Below are 20785 nucleotides of genomic sequence, written 5' to 3' on the forward strand. Positions count from 1 at the left end.
GATTGTGAAAAATTGCAGGAAGATCTTAGGAAGTTGGAAGACTGGGCATCCAAACGGCAGATAAACTTTAATGTGGACAAATGCAAGGCGATGCACATTGGGAAGAAAAATCCGAATCATAGATACCTGATGCTATGGTCCACCTTGGGGCTCAGCACCCAAGAAAAAGATCTAGGTTTCAGTGTAGATAATACGCTGAAATCTTCTGCTCAGAGTGCGGCAGCGGCCAAATAAGGTAACGGGATGCTAGAAATTATTAGAAAAGGGATGGTAAATACTGAAAATACTATAATGCCTCTGTATTGCTCCGTGGTGAGACCTCACCTTGAGTATTGCGTTCCGTTCTGGTCGCCGTATCTCAAAAAAGATATAGCGAAATTAGAAAAGGTTCAAAGAAGAGTGTTGAAGATGATAAAGGGGATGAAACTCATTTCATATGAGGAAAGACTAAAGAGGTTAGGGCTCTTCAGCTTGAAAAAGAGACGGATAAAGGGAAATATAATTGAGGTCTACAAAATCCTGAGTGGTGTAGAACAAGTAGAAGTGTATTGATTTTTTACTCGTTCCAAAAGTACAAAGACCGGGGGGACATTCAAGGAAGTTACATGGACATATTTTTAAAACAAATAGGAGGAAATATTTTTCACTCAATGAATAGTTAAGCTCTGGTACTCTTTGCCGGAGGATGTAATAACAGCAGTCAGCTAATCTGGGTTTTAAAAAGGTTTGGACAAGTTCCTGGAGGAAAGGTCCATAGTCTGTTATTGAGACAGACATGGGTAAACCATTGCTTGTCCCTGGGATCGGTAGCATGGAATATTGCTGCTATTTGGGTTTCTGCCAGGTACTTGTGACCTGGGCTAGATGGACCATTGGTCTGACCCGTATATCTATTTTTATGTTCTTATGCAAGGCATTTAAACCCAAGGAGTGTACCATGATAATCAAAGCAAAACTACCTAGATTACCCTAAGGAATAGTACTCACACAGATTTGTACCTGCTTTTTCTGTGCTATATAAAAGTACATTATTGATTATTGAAATCTGTATATACTTCCGTTTCCTGATCTAAGCTACCTGAGCAATGCCCCATCACTCCTATGGATAAAATACACATGTTCCACTTCTACCCATGACATAAACAACACAAAAAATAGAGGGTCCCCTCAGAAGCAGATAAAATGCAAGGGGAGCCAGAGAACACTTAAATTGAATGAATTTGCAAAGAAAAAAGGTCCTTCTTTGATAAGTAAAGATACACATATAAAAGTGCTCAACAATCATTTTTAAAAATCATAATAGATAAATCATTTATTGGGAGATAAAAATTCCCTCTCCTCTTTCTACAGACACTGATGCTCCTCCACTTGCAGATACAAATACAGAGAGACAAATCTAAATTGAGCTGCAAATTCAGACACAGACACATTTACAGTCCTAAATCAAAGACATGCCACAGATCAACTTTTTCCGCACACGCATTCAATTTTTATGTGCAGAGGAAAAGATTTGTTACACCTGTGCACAGACACACCTCTCTGTCCACCAGCCCTTCAGTTTGCAGGTTTGGAGACAGCCTACCTTCCTCTCTGGTGGCTTCCAGCATGTCACAATCTCTCTAACCTGTCAGCCTGTTTAAATATTTTTCAGAAAGCGTGAGTACTATCATCTATGTGATAATTAAAAGATTTACAAATGAAGAAATGGAAAACTCCTGCAAATGAAGTCAGGTTAGGCTTAATACATAACTTACCGCAGTCAGAAGAAGTGTCAACACCAGGGCAAACTCCAGGGTGTAGCAAGCTGAGCGGAGGTGAGGAAAGACACTCCTTTCATCAGAATACTTCCTTAGGATGGATTATTTGGAGGAACAAAGAATCACACCTTGATCCATCAGTCGCTTTTCCTCAATTCTTTCTTTATGACAGCACAAAGTTTACCAACAGGTTAGAGACGGTAAAAGAACTCAATGATAATAAAAACACACAAAAAAAAAACCATTAAAGCCAGCTAGGAATCAGGGGAACCGGGTTCAATTCCTACTGTGGCTCCTTGTGACCCTGAGCAAGTCGCTCAACCTTCTGTTGTCCCAGGGACCAAAACACAGGTTGTTGTGAGCCCACTAGGCACAGAGAAAGTATCTGTATGCCAATGGGTAAACTGCTTTGGTTGTACCACAGAAAGTGGCATGTCAAATACATAACCCTTACCCTTAAAGGGAAAGACATTATAATGTGAAAGGCAGAAGAACTAAAAGGAAAAGTTCAAGACCTGTAGGAAGCTGAGTCATCAAATCTCAGCATAGCCTGTGCACCATTCAGCTGACTGAACTGGAGAACGTTTCTAAAGACAGCTCCCAGCTATCAAGAACAATTGTCAAGATTTGGGTGATATCTGAAAAGGAACAAAAGCTTTCTCAATATCAACATCTCAGAAACAGCCTCAAAGAGTTAAAGAAGAAAGAAATTGCTTTCTTATCGTAAAGACAGTTTCCAGGGTCAGAGTCTGGAAGCATCCACAGATGTAAAACATTAATAAGATCAGCTATGGGAGGCAAAAACGCATAACGTGTACCAGAAGAAGAAAACTGCCAGGGAACCAGGCGGCCCAATATCATGACCAGGGGCTGAAAAGGGCAGTTTGGGAGGATAGAGTCTGGTGTTTCTCTTGGCCACACTGTAAACTCTACGAAGCAGGAACCTTCTCTCTTAATGTGTCCACACAGTGCTGCTTATGACTTTTAGTGCTTTGGAAATGGCAAACTATAGTAGCCAAGTTGAATTAGAGGTATTTTTTGCATCATTCTTTTTATTTATTTAAGCATTCGAGCCAGGCACTTAATTCATCTTTATCTGGGCCAACAGATTATTGAAGTGTTCCTGCAATGTTCAGTCTGATAGGGCTGTGATTCCTGGCCTTTGGAACAGCTTCCCATTGAGTTGAAATCTGGAATGCATTTATGTGCTGTTTCAACGATTCCTGAAAACTTGGGTATTCTCTGAAGCTTCTCTGATTTGAATTGAGTATGGGGAAGATTTCAGGAGCGCTTTTTTTTTTTCATTATTGAAATGTTCAGTTTGACTGTTTGTTTTATGCTTCATGTTTTTTTTGTAATGTGAGTAACATAGTAAATGACGGCAGATAAAGACCTTACGGTCCATCCAGTCTGCCCAACAAGATAAACTCATTTACATGGTATGTGATACTTTATACCTGAGTTTGATTTGTCCTTGCCTTTCTCAGGGCACAGACCGTAGAAGTCTGCCCAGCACTCTTCTTGTACTAAGTTCTGAAGATTCTGGAATCCTAAAGAGTTACAAGATTCCGGAATCCCAATTAGTAGCAACATTCCATGTAGAACCCCAAAGAGTAACATAGTAAATAACTGCAGATAAAGACCTTATGGTCCATCCAGTCTGCCCAACAAGATAAACTCATTTACATGGTATGTGATACTTTATACCTGAGTTTGATTTGTCCTTGCCATTCTCGGGGCACAGACCACAGAAGTCTGACCAGCACTGTACCCGTACCAAGTTCTGAAGCTAACGTCGAAGCCCCTTAAAATTTACACTCCAGCCCATCCATATCTATTCAGTCATGATCAAGGCGTAGACCATAGAAGTCTGCCCAATTACCGCTTCCCAATTACTGGCATCGCCACCTAATCGCCGCTCAGATTTCGTGGATCCATTCCTGGATTTTATTATTTCTGTTTTTGTAACATTCTGCTTTGTACATGCTATGGGATGTACGTAACGAGTATAAGGGAAAATATTCAGTGGACGGTAGCCAGCGACGTTTTCACTGCCGGCAGAGAGATATGCTCCGAAATTTTTTAACATACTAAGGACATCATTATAGAAGCATCTACAAGACCGGTTCTTCTGTTAGGTGAACTTTGCAGGTGCCTAGAGTGTCACAATTTTAGGGGCAGCAGAAGGACCTTACTGGCATTGGTCAGTTCATCTCCTAGTGCAAAGTGGTGCCAGTTTTGTCCTGCAGCTTAAGACAAAAATACAATGTAGCACTGGGGTTAACAGTAATATTAATAACGTCCCACCTTAATTAAAGAAAAAGATGTCTCTAGAAGTGGAAATCACTGCTATATAGAATAAAAGTGAGCCAATGGAGCCATTGTGATATCACTAATGAGGTTGGCTCTTATTGGTGGAATGACGTATTATGACATCACAATATCAGCTCTGGTGAACAGAGACAAACTCTGGGAAGTTATCAGTGTGGGACACCATTAAGATGTGTTATTTTATCACTAACTCAAGCTATTAGGTCCCCTTTCATACAGTGAGACCTAATTAGTAATAACTGGGGTTAACAGTAATATTAATAATGTCCCACCTTAATTAAAGAAAAAAGAGATGTCTCTAGAAGTGGAAATCACTGCTATATGGAATAAAAGTGAGCCAAGTACAGGACAATGGAGCCATTGTGATATCACTGATGAGGTTGGCTCTTATTGGTGGAATGAGGCAATATGACATCACAATATCAGCTCTGATTATCAGAGACTTAAACTCTTCAAACATGTGGACAAAGGGGAGCCGGTTGATATTGTGTATCTGGATTTTCAAAAGGCGTTTGACAAGGTACCTCATGAAAGGCTACAGAGGAAATTGGAGGGTTATGGGATAGGAGGAAATGTCCTATTGTGGATTAAAAACTGGTTGAAGGATAGGAAACAGAGAGTGGGGTTAAATGGGCAGTATTCACAATGGAGAAGGGTAGTTAGTGGGGTTCCTCAGGGGTCCGTGCTAGGACCGCTGCTTTTTAATATATTTATAAATGATTTAGAGATGGGAGTAACTAGCGAGGTAATTAAATTTGCTGATGACACAAAGTTATTCAAAGTCGTTAAATCACGACAGGATTGTGAAAAATTACAAGAGGACCTTACGAGACTGGGAGACTGGGCGGCTAAATGGCAGATGATGTTTAATGTGAGCAAGTGCAAGGTGATGCATGTGGGAAAAAAGAACCCGAATTATAGCTACGTCATGCAAGGTTCCACGTTAGGAGTTACGGACCAAGAAAGGGATCTGGGTGTCGTCGTCGATAACACACTGAAACCTTCTGCTCAGTGTGCTGCTGCGGCTAGGAAAGCGAATAGAATGTTGGGTATTATTATAAAGGTATGGAAAACAGGTGTGAGGATGTTATAATGCCATTGTATCGCTCCATGGTGCGACCGCACCTTGAGTATTGTGTTCAATTCTGGTCGCCGCATCTCAAGAAAGATATAGTAGAATTGGAAAAGGTGCAGCGAAGGGCGACTAAAATGATAGCGGGGATGGGACGACTTCCCTATGAAGAAAAACTAAGGAGGCTAGGGCTATTCAGCTTGGAGAAGAGACGGCTGAGGGGAGACATGATAGAGGTATATAAAATAATGAGTGGAGTGGAACAGGTGGATGTGAAGCGTCTGTTCACGCTTTCCAAAAATACTAGGACTAGGGGGCATGCGATTAAACTACAGTGTAGTAAATTTAAAACAAATTGGAGAAAAAAGTTTTCTTCACCCAACGTGTAAGTAAACTCTGGAATTCATTGCCAGAAAATGTGGTGAAGGCGGTTAGCTTAGCAGAGTTTAAAAAGGGGTTGGACGGTTTCCTAAAGGACAAGTCCATAAACCGTTACTAAACGGACTTGGAAAAATCCAAAATCCCAGGAATAACATGTATAGAATGTTTGTACGTTTGGGAAGCTTGCCAGGTGCCCTTGGCCTGGATTGGCCGCTGTCGTGGACAAGATGCTGGGCTCGATGGACCCTTGGTCTTTTCCCAGTATGGCATTACTTATGTACTTATGTACTAAGGGGGAAGTTATTAACATGGGATACTGTTACGACGTATTATTTTACCACTAAATCATGCTATTTTACCACAGGTCCCATTTTATGCAATAAGTCCTAGGGACTCTTTTACAAAGGCTTATAAAGGCCTACGTGTGTGCAGCGTCTGTCGAATCGCCATTACCGCTTGTCTAGTGCGTGCACCTGGTGGTAAGTCTGAGTTTGGCATATGCTGAAAACCCACGGTAGAAAATAATTTTATATTTTCTACTGCAGGGTTGTTCCTGGCGGTAATCGGCAGTTGGCAAGTGCTGGATGGTTACCGCATGAGTAACACACAAGTAACATTAAGGGCTCAGGCAGTAAATAGACACGCGCTGGTTTCAATTTTGCCCCACGTCCATTTCCCAACCCCTCCCCACCACCACCACCAAAAAAGAACCTTTTTTCCAGATGCGGTGGAGAAATGGTCCAGCACGTGTCCAATAGCTTACATTAAAGCAAAATAATATTTATTTATTTTTGTTACATTTGTACGCTGCGCTTTCCCACTTATGGCAGGCTCAATGCAGCTTACATGGGCAATGGAGGGTTAAGTGACTGAAGTGGGAATCAAACTCAGTTCCTCAGGACCAAAGTCCACCACCCTAACCACTAGGCCACTCTGCACATCTACCATTGATAGCAGAGAACAACTTACACTCATAACCATAATTCCACATATTATCGTTTTGTTACATTTGCACCCCACGCTTTCCCACTCATGGCAGGTTCAATGCGGCTTAAATGGGGCAATGGAGGGTTCATGTTCAAAAATGAATCAATCTAGACACTCAAAGTTCAAATTTTCTTAACAAAAGGAATTTCAACACCATCTATAGAAAAGGATTCTGGAGCATCAATCAATGGAATACTAGACACAAGAATAACTTCAGTCTTAGACATGTTCAGACTGAGGCAATTTGCTTTCATCCATTGATTGATGATCTTTAAGTATAAACAAAGCAACTGAATACATTCTCTCAGAGAATTGTCAATTTTGAAAAAAATTGGATGTTGTCTGTATATATGCAAAAACGGGAAATGAAACACACAAAATAAAAAATTTTTAAAATGTTGTACCGGCACATTTTTGCATTGGTCTTAAGACACAATTAGGAGGTCTTTCTCTCTATCTGGGTAGGCTTTGACAAAGCAGTTCTGGTGATCCTTTGTGGATGGGGAAAAGGGGAATTCAGGCGACGTTAAGTGATTGAATCCACCTTGAGATGAGTTTGGGGACTGGTTGGGGTTGGGGTGTTTGTGCTGCAATGGTCTGGGGATTTAGCTTGGTGGGGAGAGGTGGGGTTGGGATGGGGGAGGGGTTGCTGGGTTTTCGAGGGCAGTATATTTTGTGTTTGGGGTTTTGGTGGATTCAGAGCCATTTTGTTTTCTTCTGGGCATTATTGTTTACCTTTGGAAAAATACCCCCCCCCCCTGGAACCGTTCTTTATAGGTGACGATTCCAATGAACTGAAACAAATCCTTGTGAATCTGGAAGGAGGTGTTAGAGCAAAGTGAGAAATTAAATAATAGCTAATCACTCAGAGCTCTAATGGAACTCAAAGACTAAACTGCAGACCTCAGGCTGCTAATATGTAACCCGAGGACTGGAAAATAACTAGAATGTAGCCAACTTTTAAAACATGTTTCAGGATGATGTAAGAAACTGCAGATTAGGCAGTGTAATAATATAAGTAGCAGATAAAATGGTCAAAGGTATAATTAAGAATAAAATGACTGGCCATGTGGATCCAAATGGGGTTTTAGAACAGTACCAAACAGCATATTTCACTATTCGGCCAAATATGAATAATGAAAAATATTATTCAGCCGAATACGATTGATGGGCATTGAGCTTTAAGGTAATATATAAAAAGAAGCAACATGAAATCAGAGATCAAGTGTTTATTTCAGTAGGGTTTAGCACAGTAGAGCCCTGGATTATTTATTTGTATTCAAATTTAGATCATAAAACAAAAAAATAAAAAGTGAGGACAAGTGGGTCGTTTTTCTAATTTACATCACCATTTTGGCTGAATACAAATAATGTATTCAGGCTGAATCAAACTGAACATGAAAATTCGGTGCAGCCCTAATGGGTTTAGCAAAAGGAAGTCTTGCCTTGTTAGTCCCATTACAATTCATTGCAGATGTTCAAAAAACACATTGATAAGATTGAGTCAGTTGATATTTCATATCTGGATTTTCAGAAGCAATTTGATATTGAGAGACTCCTCAGGGAATGTTAAAGTTATTGTATAGGAAACAATGGTGAGTTGGGAACTGCTTAAAATGATCAGTTCTCTCAAGGAGTGTAGCAGGACTAGCATGGTTGAACTTATTTATTAGTGAATTGGAAAAGGAAACAAATTATATGATGAAATTTGCATTTCCATACAGAAATATTTCATGACATTATTCCGTTGTCTGTCCCTTTCACTTTCATTCTATGCCCCCTCATTCCAGAGCTTCCTTTCAATTGTGCATTTATACCACATAGGTATTTAAACATCTCTGTCAGTTCTACTTGGTGGGGATGGCCGTTGCAGTCCATGTGGGTCCCGGGATAAGTGCTCGCCTCTAAAGTTAGATGTGACACTGCCGACTTGCTCCCTGCTTTAGGGGCTAAGGAGAAACAAGTACAGGGATTATCAGTCTGGTCCACAGCTGTCCCCTGGTGCATATTGAGAGGAGAGAGGCTGGTTCTCAAAATAAACTGAATAAGTCAGGAGTTGTCAGTCTGATCCACAGCTGGCATTGGGAAGACCTGACCATGGTCCTCTAAGAGAGAGAGGAAAAAGTACTGTGTTAAACCACCGCCCAATGGATTATTGTAACTGGTGAAGGAGAGAGCTACTGACTAACATCAAAGAGGAGAAAAATACCTTAAGAGGTGCCTGTGACCAAGTGTGAAAGATTCTTGTTTGAAGTGGAAAATGCTGTTGGAGACCAACAGTTACCAATCCATTGACATTATTTGGTTATTTTTGTAATTACTTCACTTTGTTTTTATGGAAAATTTGCTGTATTGTTTTCTTACCTCTTCTGTTGTTCATTGTTCATGGCTCAATGAAAGGGAGTTTTATTCCAATCAAGTACAGTCTCCTAGTAACTTTTTGCCTTTTGAATTTACTGTGCCTAATTATGGTAGAAATTGTAAAGTTCTACTTCCTTAGGGAACTGTAGAGACCTCTAGTGGCTGTGCCTAAGTATTGTACTTTGATTTTTATATACCTGCATAGCTTCTGGAACAAGGGACTGCCTCTCCTACCAAAGATTGACAATAGCAGAAGGAGGGAAACTGTGCTGGCATAAAAATCCATCCTAGTCTGAATCCCTTGTCTTTGTCTTCTGCTCCCCTAGTACCGTAAAGGCGTTCGTCAAGTCCGGTATGAACAAATACAGTAATGTTGTGGTAGAATAAGGTTCATGTGTAACAGACACATTAGGGAATCGTAGAGAGGAAGAGAATTGTTATTAATGTGGACTTGAGAAAATCAACTGCTTGTTTCTAGGATAACAGCATAAAATCTGTTTTACTGTTCTGGGATCTTGCCAGGTACTTGTTGGAAACAGGATACTGGGCTTGATGGACCTTCAGTCTGACCTAGTATGTTATGTCCTGCCCATGCTCTGCCCCTGTGTCCACTCCCCCTTGCAAATAAACGCTATGAAAGTACACACATTCTAAGCATTTACAGGTGCAAAGGGTGCAAAATGCAGGTCCTTAGATGACTGAACTACCATTTGGTGATGGAGAAGCAGATCGGTCCTTGTGGTGTGAGACAGAGGCATTGTGTGGTTGAAGTGTACAATCCATCCTCTGAAATCAGTTCACTGGAACATGCACTGCTTAAGGCGGTTTCTTTAGAAGCTCTATTTGCAATTTGGATTTGCAAACGCAGGTATTTAGACATGAATATTGCATACAAGTTTACATCTTGATTTTACAAAGGCAGGATATACACGTCCAAAGTGTGAATACATGCAAACAGCAAGTGAGTGTGGTCTGCCATGTTTTGGGCATGCCTAGAGTGGGGCTAGAAGATACATTTGCATTCCCCACTTCAGAAACAGGTCAGTGGCGGCTTGTTTGACCTGCTCCTGCAGATGTCTGCGTCATAGAAAGGTGCTCGTGTTATGCAACGTACTACCGGAGGGGCCCCTCTTAATCCCCCACCCCAAAGTAATACTAACAAAGGATATCAGACACTGTGACAGCTTCGGAAAACATAGATATGTATGTTTCTAAACTGGGACATGTATGTACCGGTAAAACACGTGTATGCTCTGAAATACCAACATACATATTTATGCTGTTGTGTTGACCCAAGGGGCATTTTAGACAGCGATCCTTGTAAAATGCATGTTCCAAGCACATATATGTCCATTCCTGGATGTACTTTAGAAGTGGCTCTACGTCAGCAGATTGGAATTGGACAGGTCTTGAGCTGGATGTCTCCATTCCATTTAGTATGTTCTACCTACAATGTGCTTGTAAGTATATTATACCACCTGGCTTCATTTTATTGTTTTTTTCCAAATGGAAAGAATGTTGGAGAACCTCTCCCTTCACACCATCCTTCTATCACCTCCAAATCAGAGACATACACCACACAGACAGGTTGGAATTTTATGAACCAAGCTCTGCATGCTTTTCCCACTTGTTGAATAAAGCCAGATTAATCAAAAGAAAAAAAGCAGATCAAAAAAGACAAAAAAATAGAACAGGAGGGTAACAGAAGAAGTGGTTTATTACAAGTTACCCGACGTGGCCACGTTTCGCCCTCAGGCTGCGTCAGGGGTAAAAAAACTACAAAATAAAAATACATAATGAGTAAAACATAAACTTCACCATTGTATATTTGATAATAAAACATATCTAAAAACACTATCACATCATATAAAATAAAAACATAATACAATAAAATATAATATCAAATCAATATCAGTTAAAAACATTCAGATTAAATATGCATGCAATAAAATAATAATTTTAATACAAGACATGATATCAACACATATATTTTACAGGATAGCCTCTTTGCGTGAATCTATAAGCCATTTCTCCTATTTGCCCACTTTTTAACAAAGTGAATATTAATTTCAATATTTTTAGATCATTGAATGTGCTTAAAAGACGGCAATTGAGGCCAAGCATTGTGAGATTTTATTTATTTATTTTATTTTGTATTTTTAGGTGGTTGTAGGACTACTTTTAGGGGTTCACTTTGCTTTTTACCCCTATTAGGTAGGTGATATTTAGTATGAATGGTCATTTAGTTATTTTAGTGTTGTATATCTCCACCTATCTGTCCGATGCAGTTCTATTGATATACATTTAGTGTTGATATTATTATATTTTGTGTTGATATCATGTCTTGTATTAAAATTATTATTTTATTGCATGCATATTTAATCTGAATGTTTTTAACTGATATTGATTTGATATTATATTTTATTGTATTATGTTTTTAGATTTGATCTGTTTTTATTTTATATGATGTGATAGTGTTTTTAGATATGTTTTATTATCAAATATACAATGGTGAAGTTTATGTTTTACTCATTATGTATTTTTATTTTGTAGTTTTTTTACCCCTGACGCAGCCTGAGGGCGAAACGTGGCCACATCGGGTAACTTGTAATAAACCACTTCTTCTGTTACCCTCCTGTTCTATTTTTTTGTCTTTTTTGATCTGCTTTTTTTCTTTTGATTTGCCATTTCTGTGGCAGATCTTTGCCTTTTTTTTGTTTCTGTCTAAAGCCAGATTAATGCAAAGATATCTTTTGAACAATCATTGCAAAGATCATAAGAGCCAGACTTGTTAGTGGCTCAGAATCTGAGAACTCCTCTCTTTTTAGCTCTTTCCAACAGCGGTTAGGACTTCCCCATCCATGGAAAGAATAACTTTTCTTAACCAGCACCAATTTCACAACTCATAGTAATGCTACTGAAAATGAACTGGAAACTGTAGACTTTGAGTTCATTGACAAAAGGCCTCGTTGAAAAGTACAGGAAAAATCTTCATTCCTTGTTCTTATTCTCTTCTCTATACTCTGCTTAGGTATACTCTGATCTTGCAATGAGAATAAGCATCTGTATTTTCTACCATCTGTTTCTAATTCTGACTTTGAGCTGCTCCATGATTTTCCAGCGCCTCACTTATCCTTCTTCCGTGTTGGGCAATCAATGTTCCAGGATATAATAAAATACAAATTGTGACATACTTGTGAGGAAAGTCGCAATGTGCGATAATTTTTCTTTATTCAGATTGGCACATTTAATAATGTTGCGAAAGCATCAACGGGCACAGAGCCGATTTGCCTCGGGCGGCCTGGGAAAATGCGTAGGCCTGCCTCCCAGAATCTCTGCAGTTTCCCCTTGGAACAGGTTATGAGGGATCCATAGATGTGTGTGCCAGGCAGATTTTAGGCCAGTCCTGGCTTTTTGCTATACTTCCTGATATACCTTACTGCCTTCTGATTTGTTAAAGGAAGAAAAACTAGGGTTAGCAAGAAGTCTTCTCTGGACAACACCCAACCCCAACCTTGCTAAACCAGATTGCATCTCCTGCTTTTCCCCAAGGGTGAATGCCACTTTCTGGTAGGAAAGAGTCTCCTGGTTCTGTCATACAACTGGTGATCAGCCAAAAAGAAAAGAAAACCTGTTCACGGCTGAAGAAAATCAAAGGACAAAGCCAGAAAAATCATCAAGACTATTAGGTATTATTTTAGACACACAATTGATGATGAAAAATCAAGTTGAAAAGAGTGTTGTTTTTTTTTAAATTGAGACAGCTTAGAGCTATTCGGTCCTTGTTTTTCCCTGTGCTGTTTAGATTGCTGGTGCAGGCAACAGGGATCAATCAGCTCTATTGAAAAAGGATTCAGCTACTACAGAATTATGCTGCAAGATTAATTTTTTGCAAAAAAAATTATTTTGACCATGTAACACCACTGCTTAGGGAACTGTATTGGGTGCTGGTCAATTCAAGGACAGATTTTAAGTTGGTCTGTTTGGTTCATAAAATGTTTGATGGTTGTTGTCCTGCAGACCATATTTCTCTAATTTCATACCCTTCAATTTGATCACTTCATAAATGTTATGCATTAAATGCAGCTTTTCCCTCAGCTAATAAGATCCATTATAAACAGATTTTTGATAGTTCTTTTAGCTATTTATCAATTAAATTATAGACTTCTATTCTTTTCCAGCTTCAAGAAATTTCAGATTATACTTCGTTTAATAGAAATCAAACAAAATAAAACATGGAAAAGAAAATAAGATGATACCTTTTTTATTGGACATAACTTAATACATTTCTTGATTAGCTTTCGAAGGTTGCCCTTCTTCGTCAGATCGGAAATAAGCAAATGTGCTAGCTGACAGTGTATATAAGTGAAAAACATTCAAGCATTGCTATGACAGTCTGACAGGGTGGGAGGATGGGGGTGGGTAGGAAGTATGCATGGGGACATCAAAGTATATCTTTGGTATTCTAACAGGGTGGGTGTGGACAGGTGAGGGGAGGGTGATCAACAGAGACATACAGCTTTATGGTTTATAATGGGCTAGGAACCCCAGGTCCTTGTTAAGTCCTTTCTGTTGGGTGTTAAAATATTCAATCATTCTGACTTCAAAGGTCTTACGTTCTTGTATGGTTTTAAAGTTACCTTTGAGGATTCTCACTGTGAAGTCACTGGTGCAGTGTCCTGGTCTTGTAAAATGTTGCCCAACAGGCGTGGGAACCCTGCTGGCACCAGCATTGTTTATATGATGTCTATGTAAATTGAATCTTGTCTTAAGCATCTGGCCTGTTTCTCCAATATAGCATCCTTCATTACATTTTTTACACTGAATGATATATACCACATTGGAAGATGAGCAAGTGAAAGATCCCTTTATGTTGAATGTCTTTCCTTTGTGGATGACTTTGGGGTCTTGTGAAATATTTTGGCATAGTTTGCAACTGGATAAATTACAGGGAAGTGTGCCCTTCTGTTCCTTTTCAGTCTGTGAAGGAAGTTTACTTCTGATTAGCTTGTGTTTTAAATTGGGTGGCTGTCGGAAGGCCAATACTGGTGGGGATGGGAATATCTCTTTCAGTAATTCATCCTCCTGGAGTATAGGTTGTAGATCTCTTATGATTTTCCTCAGTTTTTCCAGCTCTGGATTGTATGTCACTACAAGCGGGATTCTGTCTGTGGATTTTTTCTTTTTGTACTGTAGCAGATTCTCCCTGGGTGTTTTGAGGGAGGAGGCAATATTCTTGGAGATTATTTTGGGGTTGTAGCCCTTCTGTTTGAAGGATTCAGTCAGGGTTTTAAGGTGTCTGTCTCTGTCCCCTGGGTCAGAGCAGATACGGTGGTATCTTGTGGCTTGGCTGTAAATGATGGATCTTTTTGTATGTGAAGGATGGAAGCTGGAGTTGTGGAGATAGCTACATCTGTCTGTGGGTTTCTTGTATACAGATGTTTGTATACAGCCATCACTGATTGAGACTGTGGTGTCCAAAAAATTGACTTTTTCTGGAGAGTAGTCAATTTTGAATCTGATTGTAGGATGGTATGTATTGAATGCAGAATAAAATTGTTTCAGAGTTTCTTCACCCTCCGTCCAAATCATAAAAATGTCATCGATGTACCGGTAGTATTTTAGAGGTTTGGTCTGGTGTGTATTCAGAAATGTCTCTTCCAGCTCAGCCATAAAAAGGTTGGCATATTGGGGTGCTGTCCTGGTGCCCATCGCAGTGCCCATTATTTGCAGATAGATATCATTGTTAAAGTGGAAGTAGTTGTGAGTTAAAATGAATTTGATTAATTTTGTAATAGTTTCTGGAGAGTATTGATGGTCCAGTGTGGATTTTTTTAGGAGTCTTCCACATCAGTGATGGCTGTATACAAACATCTGTATACAAGAAACCCACAGACAGATGTAGCTATCTCCACAACTCCAGCTTCCATCCTTCACATACAAAAAGATCCATCATTTACAGCCAAGCCACAAGATACCACCGTATCTGCTCTGACCCAGGGGACAGAGACAGACACCTTAAAACCCTGACTGAATCCTTCAAACAGAAGGGCTACAACCCCAAAATAATCTCCAAGAATATTGCCTCCTCCCTCAAAACACCCAGGGAGAATCTGCTACAGTACAAAAAGAAAAAATCCACAGACAGAATCCCGCTTGTAGTGACATACAATCCAGAGCTGGAAAAACTGAGGAAAATCATAAGAGATCTACAACCTATACTCCAGGAGGATGAATTACTGAAAGAGATATTCCCATCCCCACCAGTACTGGCCTTCCGACAGCCACCCAATTTAAAACACAAGCTAATCAGAAGTAAACTTCCTTCACAGACTGAAAAGGAACAGAAGGGCACACTTCCCTGTAATTTATCCAGTTGCAAACTATGCCAAAATATTTCACAGGACCCCAAAGTCATCCACAAAGGAAAGACATTCAACATAAAGGGATCTTTCACTTGCTCATCTTCCAATGTGGTATATATCATTCAGTGTAAAAAATGTAATGAAGGATGCTATATTGGAGAAACAGGCCAGATGCTTAAGACAAGATTCAATTTACATAGACATCATATAAACAATGCTGGTGCCAGCAGGGTTCCCACGCCTGTTGGGCAACATTTTACAAGACCAGGACACTGCACCAGTGACTTCACAGTGAGAATCCTCAAAGGTAACTTTAAAACCATACAAGAACGTAAGACCTTTGAAGTCAGAATGATTGAATATTTTAACACCCAACAGAAAGGACTTAACAAGGACCTGGGGTTCCTAGCCCATTATAAACCATAAAGCTGTATGTCTCTGTTGATCACCCTCCCCTCACCTGTCCACACCCACCCTGTTAGAATACCAAAGATATACTTTGATGTCCCCATGCATACTTCCTACCCACCCCCATCCTCCCACCCTGTCAGACTGTCATAGCAATGCTTGAATGTTTTTCACTTATATACACTGTCAGCTAGCACATTTGCTTATTTCCGATCTGACGAAGAAGGGCAACCTTCGAAAGCTAATCAAGAAATGTATTAAGTTATGTCCAATAAAAAAGGTATCATCTTATTTTCTTTTCCATGTTTTATTTTGTTTGATTTCTATTGATAACCTTAAGAGTGGACTAACACGGCTACCACACTCCTCTACTTCGTTTAAGAAAGTTTTGAAAACTTTTCTATTTGAGAAATATTTTATTGACTGACATTGGATTATGTAAGTGATGTTTTTTTGTTACCTGCTATGATTCCTAAGGGAAATTAGTGGGCTAGGAATAGAATAGAAAGATGAAAAATCAGTCAGGAATTATGAAGCCCACCTGATTATGAAGGATAACTTTACCTATGATTCTCTGCAACCTATTGACTCACTTTTTCTTTTGCACGTTATGGGGGCCTCTCTTTAGGAGCCCCGATACTGTGTGGTGAGGACCCATTGGATATTAGCCTCAGGGCACCCAGCTACCACGGTAGAACACAATGCAGTGCCCTGTATCAGCCCTCCTCACATTCAGGTGCCCTCAGTTACGGCTGCCATAGTCCTGGTATAACTGCAGGCGCTTAAATGCAACAAAACCCCATGTACATTACTGCATTCTGTAAGCTGCATCATGTGGCAGCCCTGCCCCGCCCACACTCCGCCCCTTGCATTTACTCTCTATGCCGTTTACAGAGTAGAGTTCCTTTGGTTTACTGCCATTTACATGCTGGGTTTCTCTTTTACATGCGCAAGTATTTGTGTCCCTCAGGTTGCCCTAACTACTTCAGCAAGTTTATGAGGGCTCATATTAAAAAATAGACTTTCTAAGTCCACTGCCCTGAAAAGCCAGAACACAGTAAGTCTGATTTTTCTCAAAACCAAACGAACGTATCAGACGTCCTGTACTTTCTGTGTATTTCTTAATAAGGAACAACTTGGACTACAGTCACAACTAAAACATTGCTGCACCTCAAAGATGACCCTGCGCTACTAGACCTACAACCACCAGGATACAAAATAATACATATCAACAGAGCCAAAAGGAGGAGAGGAGGCGTTGCAATAAATATGAGCCCTCCTGGGACAGAGAAATATCCAGAGTACCTGAATGTAACTCACCTTGAGCTACTACTGAAAAAGGTGTGAGCAAAATCCAAATAAATAGCAAGATTCTAGAATCCTAAAGAGTAACAAGATTCCATTCAGAATCTCAGAGTATCAACATTCCATGTAGAACCCCAAAGAATAGGAGTGGAGGAGTGGCCTAGTGGTTAGAGGTGGCCAGTTCAAATCCTGCTACTGCTCCTTGTGATGTTGGGCAAGTCACTTAACCTTCCATTGCCTCAGGTACAAACAGATTGTGAGCCCTCCTGGGACACAGAAATATCCAGTCTACCTGAATATAACTCATCTTGAGCTACTACTGAAAAAGGTGTGAGCAAAATACAAATAAATAAATAAATATTCCATTCAGACTCTCAAAGAATAGCAACATTCCACTTAGAACCCCAAAGAATATCAAAATTCTGGAATGCTAAAGAGTGACAAGATTCCATGCAGAATCTCAGACAGTAGCAACATTCCATGTAGAACCCAAAAGAGTAACAGTATTGGAGGAGTGGCCTAGTGGTTAGAGCACCAGTCTTGCAATCCAGAGGTGGCCGGTTCAAATTCCACTGCTGTTCCTTGTGATCTTGGGCAAGTCACTTAATCCTCCATTGCCTCGGGTACAAACTTAGATTGAGAGCCCTCCTGGGACAGAGAAATATCCAGAGTACCTGAATGTAACTCATCTTGAGCTACTACTGAAAAAGGTGTGAGTAAAATCCAAATAAATAATATAAATAATAATAATATACAAACCCTCCTTCTCAGCAGAACCTGTTGCTAAACACACATCCTCAACAATCAAAATCCTGACATGCAAAATCACCAACAAAACACTAACTGACCAACTATGCATCACATTATTCTACTGCCCACCAGGAAGCTGGACAAATGCCCAAGATGATTTCACGGACCTCGTATCTAACATCTGCACCAATCACCCAAATGTCCTATTAATAGGTGACATAAACCTGCACCTAGAAAAACAAAACGACACAAACACCAGAACACTAATGAACTTCATAAACCAATGGAACTTCACAACAGCACAAGGAGTCTCATTGCACACAAAAGGACACCAATTAGACATAATAGCTCACAGATTCTCAATGAGTAACAACCACATATTCAGAAACCACACATGGGAAGAGCTATCATGGTCAGACCACAGCAAGCTCACTTTCACACTACAATGGACAGAAAGCAGCAAGCAAAGAGAGCCAAGAACCCAACACACATTCACAACCAGAGGGAAAGTAAAGTAGACAATCACACATTCTGGACAACAACAATAAATGAACTCAATGACCTACCACTTGAGGGTAAACACTTCATGAGAAACTGGGACGGAACAAGTGAAAACACACTTAACAAAATAGCACCACTCAAAACAAAAACAAAAATCACAAAACAACCACATCCCTGGTTTAATAACAAACTAATACAACCGGTGGTGGGAGGAGGGGCTGGTGGTTGGGAGGCGGAGCTAGTGCTGGGCAGACTTCTACGGTCTGTGCCCTGAAAATAACAGTTACAAATCAAGGTAAGGTATACACAAAAAGTAGCACATATGAGTTTATCTTGTTGGGCAGACTGGATGGACCGTGCAGGTGAGCTTGCACAATACTTCAAAAACAAAATAACAAATACAAGATCAAACCTTGTAAAACCACAAATAAACATCACAGACCACCTACAGGACTGTGAAACACACGACAACCACACCACAGCAGACAGACTATGGACCAGCCCAACTAGACAAAGGCACTATTGACAAAATACATGCATGCATACTGCCTACTTGACAAATGCCCCAACTACATGATAAAAAAACCCACCAGACTTGTTCATCGAGTACCTTACCAAACACATCACATACATGTTTGAAACAGGTGAATTTCCAACAGACAAAGGCGACATAGTATTCACACCTATCCCCAAAAACACTACCAGCAAGGTCAGTGATATCATAAATCATAGACCAGTAGCCTCAATACCACTACTGGCCAAAACGATGGAAGATCTAGTAACACAGCAACTAACGGAATACTTGACAAAATTCTCAATTCTTCATAAATCCCTATCAGGTTTCAAACTACAACACAGCACTGAGACATTCATATCCACCCTGATAATTAAATTCAGAAACATAATATGCCAAGGACAAAACGTTTTACTACTACAATTTGACATGTCAAGTGCAGTCGACCTAGTAGACCACACCACACTAATGACACTGCTCGACAACATAGGAGTCAGCAGTGCAGTGGCAACATGGTTCAATGGCTTCCTAAAGACCAGATCTTACATTGTAAAGATGTTCAACCAAACATCAGCCTCATGGATCTCTGAGTGCGGGGTAACACAGGGATCACCAATATCACCAATACTGTCCAATGTAATGATGGCGCCACTTGGAAAAAAACTGGAATTAATGGGTTTCAACCCATTATGCAGATAATGTCACCATCTTCATACCTTTCCAAAACAATATCACACACACACAGGACAAAATAAAAAAGGATTGGATCTCATGGAAGAATGGACAACAACTTTCAAACTCAAACTGAGCAGAGACAAAACCAAATTCCTAGTACTATCCAGCCCATTCAACCCCACATCCTACCAACAATTCACAATCAACCAACAAACATACCACATCAAAACACAAAATACTAGACATCATTCTCGAAAAACATCTAACACTGGACAATCAAATATGAGCAGTAACATCAAAATGCTTCAGCACACTATGGAAACGGAGAAGAATAAGAGACTATTTCCCTAGACAATCTTTCTGGATACTGGTCCAATCAACGATACTATCACAACTAGACTATTGCAATGCAGCATACGTAGGGGTGCAAGGAAAACACACTAAAATTGATGCAAACAATCCAAAACACGGCAGCAAGACTGATTTTCAAAAAATTGAAATACGAAAGAGCAACCCCACTGCTTGAAACACTACATTGGCTACCAGTCAAGGCAAGAATATTTTTCAAAGCGAGCTCCCTAATCTTCAAGATACTATTTGGAATGGCATCCGAATATCAGTGGTGTAGCTAGGTGGGGCACCAGGGGAGCGGCCGCTCCACCAAACAGAGTTCTGCCGGGGCCTATTTTTTTCATCCTGTTGCAGTGAAAATGTGCTCTGTTGCAATAAATAATTAGATTTTGGGTTGCTGTTTGGGCACTCGGTCTCTGAAAGGTTCGCCATCACTGCTCTAGCGAGAGATTTACAGATGCATTTAGCCTTGTAAATACTGCAGGAGGTGGACAACACCAGAGTGACACAGCAAAGCTTCTCTTTCTGGGAGGTAACCCCTTGACCTTCCATGGCATTCAGTACCTGCTGTGGACTAGTGGGTACCAAATGTGATGGTGTGTTTAAGTGAGGTGGAACTGAGCCCTTGATTTCAGGCAGCCATAAAATGCAGTCAGGTGCTACTGAAATTTAGGTTTGTACCAGGCCGGGATGCTGAAGCCTAAAGGATGCTCTGCAAAACTGACAGGTTATGCAATCCCAGGACAAAGTCACGCTTTGGTTTTCTCCTTACAAATGTCATCTGTAGAGTCCATAACAGATCAGAGATATACCTGGTTTCAATACATTAACACCCTCTTAAACATTATTATTGACACACAAAGCACAAAGAGGGAGGACAGACATATTGAGCAGCCTCGTGCTTTCTCAAATTGCAGGACATAGCCTGGGGCTGCCCACTGGTAGGTGCTGCCTGCCTGCCATCCTTCCCCCCATAGTCCAGCATCTCTCTTTCTCCTTTCCATTCCCTCTCCTCCCCTTGCAAGTT

At 40.2% G+C, this 20785-nt stretch overlaps 1 protein-coding gene across 4 annotated transcripts in view; it reads right to left on the bottom strand.

Annotated features, from left to right (window-relative positions):
- Positions 1-1834, bottom strand: part of SLC5A11 (solute carrier family 5 member 11) — a 46784-nt gene extending 44950 nt beyond the window's left edge. Inside the window, exon 1 of one of the 4 annotated variants that reach the window (XM_030211657.1) lies at positions 1755-1834. The gene's annotated coding sequence lies outside the window, so the exon portion shown is untranslated. Of the gene's footprint in view, positions 1-1519; positions 1605-1754 lie in introns of those variants that run through there. The other 3 variants (XM_030211658.1, XM_030211655.1, XM_030211656.1) reach the window with 3 other exon arrangements.
- Positions 1835-20785: the final 18951 nt, after the last annotated feature.

This window comes from Microcaecilia unicolor, chromosome 8, assembly GCF_901765095.1.
Source record: "Microcaecilia unicolor chromosome 8, aMicUni1.1, whole genome shotgun sequence".
NCBI lineage: Eukaryota > Metazoa > Chordata > Amphibia > Gymnophiona > Siphonopidae > Microcaecilia > Microcaecilia unicolor.